The sequence below is a fragment of the Dipteris shenzhenensis genome, unplaced genomic scaffold (genome assembly GCF_047967505.1).
Source record: "Dipteris shenzhenensis isolate YYH24624 ecotype China unplaced genomic scaffold, Dip_SZ_1.0 scaf0340, whole genome shotgun sequence".
In the NCBI taxonomy this organism is placed as follows: Eukaryota; Viridiplantae; Streptophyta; class Polypodiopsida; order Gleicheniales; family Dipteridaceae; genus Dipteris; species Dipteris shenzhenensis.
In genome coordinates this window covers 137,654-143,924 of record NW_028239646.1, presented here as the reverse complement: position 1 = coordinate 143,924, position 6,271 = coordinate 137,654, and the positions used below count along the sequence as shown (strand labels likewise).

Genomic DNA, 6,271 nt, shown 5'->3' with positions numbered 1-6,271 from the left:
ACGATTTCACTATATAGCTTACCCGGAACCGGACCTATTACTATCATGTTCTTTCTATCGGGGCGATAGCTCTGGAACGAAAGTTTACTTAATTTCTCCCTCGCTTCGGTTGGAAGACGATCAGAAGGAGCCAATTCAAACCCTTCGGGTGGGATCGGTACGGCGCCTACATTCAATCCTCCCTTTTTACCATTTGCAAGTACTTATTTTATCTACATATCATAAGGAATCTTAACAACTGCTTCGGACACAGTATTGGGAAGAACAGATTGCGGAACCTCAATATCCACGGGTTTCTTAGCCAAGTGACGATTAGCACATACAATACGTCCAGTTGCTTCTCGTGGATCCTCGTAATTCTATTGCGCAAAAATCGGATATGCATTTGATACGGATGGACGATTCATTCCATCCAGAGTGATCAACATTGGAAATGACAGGGTCAACCACTTCGCCATCCAGTCCTTACTACTTCTCTTTCGCATAGTTCGATTATTAGTATTAGGGTTTCTCACAAATAGATTGTTTCTTGACATCATAGGTAAAATATTACTCCCCTCTTTTGGAGTATTCTGATATCCCGACGATTGCGGGAATTGCAAATTTTTATCCTCCCACTACCCAATACCAGAAGAGGATAATAAAATCCAATTCCTACGAGAAGTGAGTCTACTCCGTTGGATGCAACTGGCAGATACTCGGTGGAGTGATTATCATTCATTCATTGTGTGATAAGTCGCTACGATTGAAGGAGATATACGACTCAAATGGCGAGGAATCCGATATTTGGAGACTGTGTCTGAAATAACCGGGAAGGTTGAGACGAAACAAGAGATTACATATTTGTTGTGAGCGAATCCCAGATGTTCCAGGAGAGAATCTACAACTATTTCCCAACCGTGGGGGGAGTGAAATCCAATACATAAATCCGTTAATGGTGGAGTAGAGAACGCTTTCGTCGTATCATTTAAGCTATAGAATAACTCCCGAATCCAGGAATTTGAAACTGCGAGTCTTTCTTTACCTACTACGAACAAGCAGATCGAGGTGGCAATGCTAATTACGTCGGTTACTAGGTGCGAGATTATCTGGGTGTTTCCCTCGTTACATATTACCACCAATTGAATAGTTTTGTCATACACATCTGTGCCGTAGTCTTGTAATTAGGTATATACAGAGCCTCTCATTGTTTCACCCAACCGGAGTAAGCCTTCTATCTCCTGAAGTCGTTTGAGAGCTACCTCTTCCCGGAAAGAATTAATAAATATTTGTGACTGGAAGGTATTCCACCAATTTCTGATCCGAGGTTCTAGAAACCAATTCTTCAAGACAATTGGAATCGCGGAAGGGAGAAGTAATAGACATCCGATATATTGAATAGGAGCTACTGCTTGATATTTAGCCAATTCAGAATCGTTAAGTACTAATGAACTCGATTGACCCGTCAACTCTGTGTTGAACCTTGATGAAGTACGAGTTATGGACCGTGGCATCAGACTTATAGACTCATAAGCCGTTGTACTACTGGGGGAATCCACTGATTTGCGGACAGAAAATTTATCATTTGAGTTATCATTTATTTGGAGTGACGGAGAAGTTGTGGGACGGTGCCGTGTCCAGGAATCAGGATCATTTGGAGTTGCTTCGATCCGAGCCAATTTCCTATTCATTTGTTCCGTCTTACTCGATTCTCTTGACACATATTTACCCGCAGGAGCCAAAGGATTATCCCCTGGTGGATTTTGCGATAAATCACCAATTATGTTTGGTTTCCTCCCCACCCTGCAGGGATCTAGACGAACCAGTGGAGGCGCTGATTGAAGAGGCAGAGCAACTGGGGGGTGAGATGGAGATGCATCACGGGACCTTTCCTCTGTCGATATTTCTTTCCCACGGGAGGTAGGAGGATAATTCCCGATCAGGAGCAACTGGCGTTGCTTCCTCCTGATAAAGAACTTAAGACTATTCCGAATCTTCGATACAGATATGCTGATCCTACATTCTAAAAGACTCCGATATATAGTAGATAGAGATTTACTAGGTTCTGCATCCGTATGAGCTACCGCAGCCTGTGACGAATCTTCCGTAGATGATATTGTTTCTAGATAATAGGAAGAGTCTTCTCTTACGGATTGTAGTCGCTTACTAGCTTCGTAAGCTCTATCCGGGGAGCGACGTGGGGTATTGTAGAACCACCGGAGGAGTCTCCAACAGTATGATTTCATATATTATTTATATGGTGAGGAGGGGAATTCACGAAGTAAATTACTAAGTGGATGAATCCCCGTAATCGAATCCTCTTTTCTAATTCCCTTCTCTAATCGTCACTATACCATCCTAATTTCCTTCCCTCATCTCATTCGCTTCTTCTAGGAACCTCCGGATCGGTCGAAATATTAGAATCCCTCGATTGATACACGTGAAAAACGAGCAAGTTCAGCAGCTTTTTCTTCTGTTTCTCCCGACGCCGAATCCTCACCAATCCGGGTTAGGGGAATGTCTTGCCGACCCCTCATCTTCAAGTAAAGGACTCGACGAGGATAGAAACCTCCTCGAATTTCCAATTTAACTGCTTGTATATCTCTCATTGCAAATTGGATACAAATACGACGGTTTCCCCCGGGGAAACCCCAGCGAGAAATGGGGAAGATTCCTTCTCATTTATCAAATGAATTGTAGCCGCTACCCACATCCCGAAATATCGTACGCCACGGATAAAATCCAGGGAAGAGACCCGCGATACCATAGAAACACATCACAATACCTTGTGGAATGAAAACAATCTGTCCAGATGGAAGTGTGGGGATTAAATCTTCACCAATATAACTAGAGATTCCAACCGCCGGAAAACCCATTGCGCCACGAACCGGGATACGGGCCCAACACAAATTACTGAATCTACGAGAACCTCTTGGAGAATCTACTCGAAACCATTCGGATTGACGATTCATTAATACTCCCTCCAGAAATTGCCTTGTTGGAATGAATCAGCCGCTTATATTGTTATTGGTCCCACCTCTACCCTACCCCCCCCCCCCCTCCCCGAATAGATGCAGATACAGATACAGCCGATGCTTCGACATCACTTCATTTTGAAAAGGATTCTTGGAAGGGATTCTGTTTCCGAGAAGTTTAGAACATTTTCCACTGTTTTGGTGCGTAGGTGGGGGTCGCTAAGATCTATATGTCTTAGCAACGATGGAACGATCCACGTCTCACTTATCCATAAGGGGAAAGTGAGATATAGATTGAGATGACGTTAAAGATTCCCAAGTGCTAAAACAAGTGCTCAAATAAAATAACCGCCGGTGAAGCTATGTGGAAAGAATATATCCGACCGAATCAAAAGCAAGAGTAGTAGTCGTAATTGATCGATCCTATGGAACAATTTCCGTGAGATAGTGTACAGAACAAGAAATTGTAGAATTTCGTCCCGTTCTATATAAATAAACAGAGATATCATTGTAATTGCCGGAAAGACCGAACCTACTAGGGGTACAGAAATGGAAGGTAAATAGGACGCTGTCGTAATGGAATCACCTCAAGTAAGAAAGATATGACACAGATAGATGTATCTATAATGACATTATATTGTTATTTTTATCTTTTATCCCCCAATGTCTAATAATAGTCTCCTTATCTCACGTAGAAAGGAAGTTTTTATACATTCGATATATCGAGACAGTTACTCGGAAATTGCTACGAAATCCATATTGTTTCCGGTAAGGTATCTGATTCCAGCTCCGATCAACTGACTCAATGAATCTGCAGACATCCGCGGTGTCTACTTCGTCGAATCAGGCGCACAGCAGAGTCCGAAATTATACCGATGGTTAATCTCGATTTCTTACTGAGGTATAATTGCATTGTGGCATAATTTGCATGGCGTGATATCAGAGAAGGATAGAAAAGTATTGTTACGACGGTTCGCTGAATAAATTCCTCTCATTGGAGAGGTAGAGAGATTAGTAGGACAACCCCGAATTGATAATTCCTAACTTGATTAATGAGAAGGAGGGAGAGTGATAGAAACGGGGGTTTAACCGAATGGGGGGAAAGGAGGTTCAATTCCTTTTACAAGGAGCTGAAGAATAAAGCTCAGATATCTCACTCGGAACACCTTTTAGAGGATTACGTGGAACAATTGAATCGGGTGATCCATGATCAAATAAAGATTCAGCTACTTGAAAGCCATCGGGTATCTTCTGACGCAGTGTTTGTTCAATCACCCTTTTCCCAGCAAATGCTATGTATGCTTTGGACTCAGCAATAATTACGTCCCCTAACGTACCAGAACTAGCAGTAACACCACCCGTAGTTGGATAGGTAGGAACCGATATATATAATAATCCCTTCTGAACCTGATGTATTTGTGGGACGGGAGGAATCTTAGCCATCTGCATCAGACTCAACGTCCCTTCTTGCGTACGTGCTCCGCCGGAAGCACAGATAATAACTAGTGGAAGGGATTGATCCGTGGCACATTCGATTGAGCGGGTAATCTTTTCACCTACCACAGAACCCATACTTCCCCCCGTGGATTGAAAGTCCGTAACACCAAGCGCAATAGGTGTCCCGTTTAGACATCCCACCCCTGTCTGAACAGCATCAGTTAAACCCGTTCGTTTCTGGGAGTTGATGATGCGACTTCCATGAGAATCCCCGTCAGAGAAACCTGGAACATCTTATGCAGTCATGTCTTCATCCATGGGAATCCAAGTGTCACGATCGATCGGAAGTTCGATTCTTTCTGTACTAGTCATTGGGGGGTGATAGCCGCACTCCTCACAAATATTTTTATTTTGTTTTGGGAATCTCACGTAAAGCATGTTACCGCAGTTGTCACACCGAGTCCACAACCCCCTGTCGGTATCAATGCTTATGTCTCTATTCCTTCCTCTCTCACTCAAAACGTAACCCTTTGTGGCTTTTTCGAGGAAAGCCCCGATCAATCCACCAAATTCGCGTTTATCTTCGAACCGATTTCTCACAGACATAGGAATTTCCTCATTCATTTCTTCTCCTTCGCTTCGGAGGTAAAAACAGTCGATTCTATTAGATTTCATTTCATCAATGAGATAGACACAGAGATGGAGAAATCATTTCTGAACTATCAGGATCAGCGTCTGTTCGGAATAGGCGTCGAATCGAGACTGACTCCGAATCCGATAACTAATTGGCAATTGACTGATCATCTATTTGATCAATCATATGTTAGAACCCCACAAATAATTATCCAATAACACTTCGTGGAAATAGTTGTGTCGTGTACTGAGAGGCACTGAATCATTTCCTTACTACTCGAGTCTCTGCAGCTCGTATTCCACCTCTCCTATGCAAATTGGGGGGGATTCGAACCCCCGTCCCCATGGATCGGAACCATGTGCTCTCATCCGCTGAGCTACCAACTCCGATCCGTGGCATATCGGGAGTATGGAGGGGAATGTTCCTTCTCCCTATACTCCCTGTTCGCCCCACGAATCCTACCGAATGAATGAGATTCCCGAATAGTTACGGAAATTACAATGTATCAATTGTGTCGAATTCAAATTTGATCTGTTTCCATACCTCGCAAGCAGCAGCCAATTCGGGACTCCACTTACTAGCTTCGCGGATAATCTCGTTACCTTCACGAGCAAGATCACGTCCCTCATTACGAGCTTGTACACAAGCCTCCAATGCAACTCGATTAGCTACGGCGCCTGGTGCGTTTCCCCAGGGGTGTCCCAAGGTTCCTCCGCCGAACTGTGAGACAGAATCATCTCCGAAGATTTCAGTTAGAGCGGGCATATGCCAGACATGGATACCTCCCGAGGCTACGGGAAATACACCTGGCATGGATACCCAATCCTGAGTGAAATATATACCACGGCTTCGGTCTTTCTCGATATAATCGTCGCGTAGCAAATCGACGAAACCCAGTGTGACTTCTCGTTCTCCCTCCAGTTTACCCACTACGGTCCCGGCGTGGATATGATCCCCGCCGGACATACGCAATGCTTTGGCTAGGACACGAAAATGGATACCGTGATTTCTCTGTCTATCGATAACAGCATGCATCGCGCGGTGGATATGAAGCAGTAGCCCATTATCTCGACAATAAAAGGCCAAGCTAGTATTTGCAGTGAAGCCTCCCGTCAAATAATCATGCATGACGATGGGTGCTCCCGATTCTCTAGCAAAGACTGCTCTTTTCATCATTTCCTCACACGTACCCGCAGTGGCATTTAGATAATGTCCTTTTATTTCGCCCGTTTCGGCCTGAGCCTTG

At 44.0% G+C, this 6,271-nt stretch overlaps 1 non-coding gene across 1 annotated transcript; it reads right to left on the bottom strand.

Moving 5' to 3' along the window:
• Positions 1-5,337: 5,337 nt before the first annotated feature.
• Positions 5,338-5,411, bottom strand: TRNAR-CCG (transfer RNA arginine (anticodon CCG)). The gene has a single exon. It is a non-coding gene; the product is annotated as a tRNA-Arg (tRNA).
• Positions 5,412-6,271: the final 860 nt, after the last annotated feature.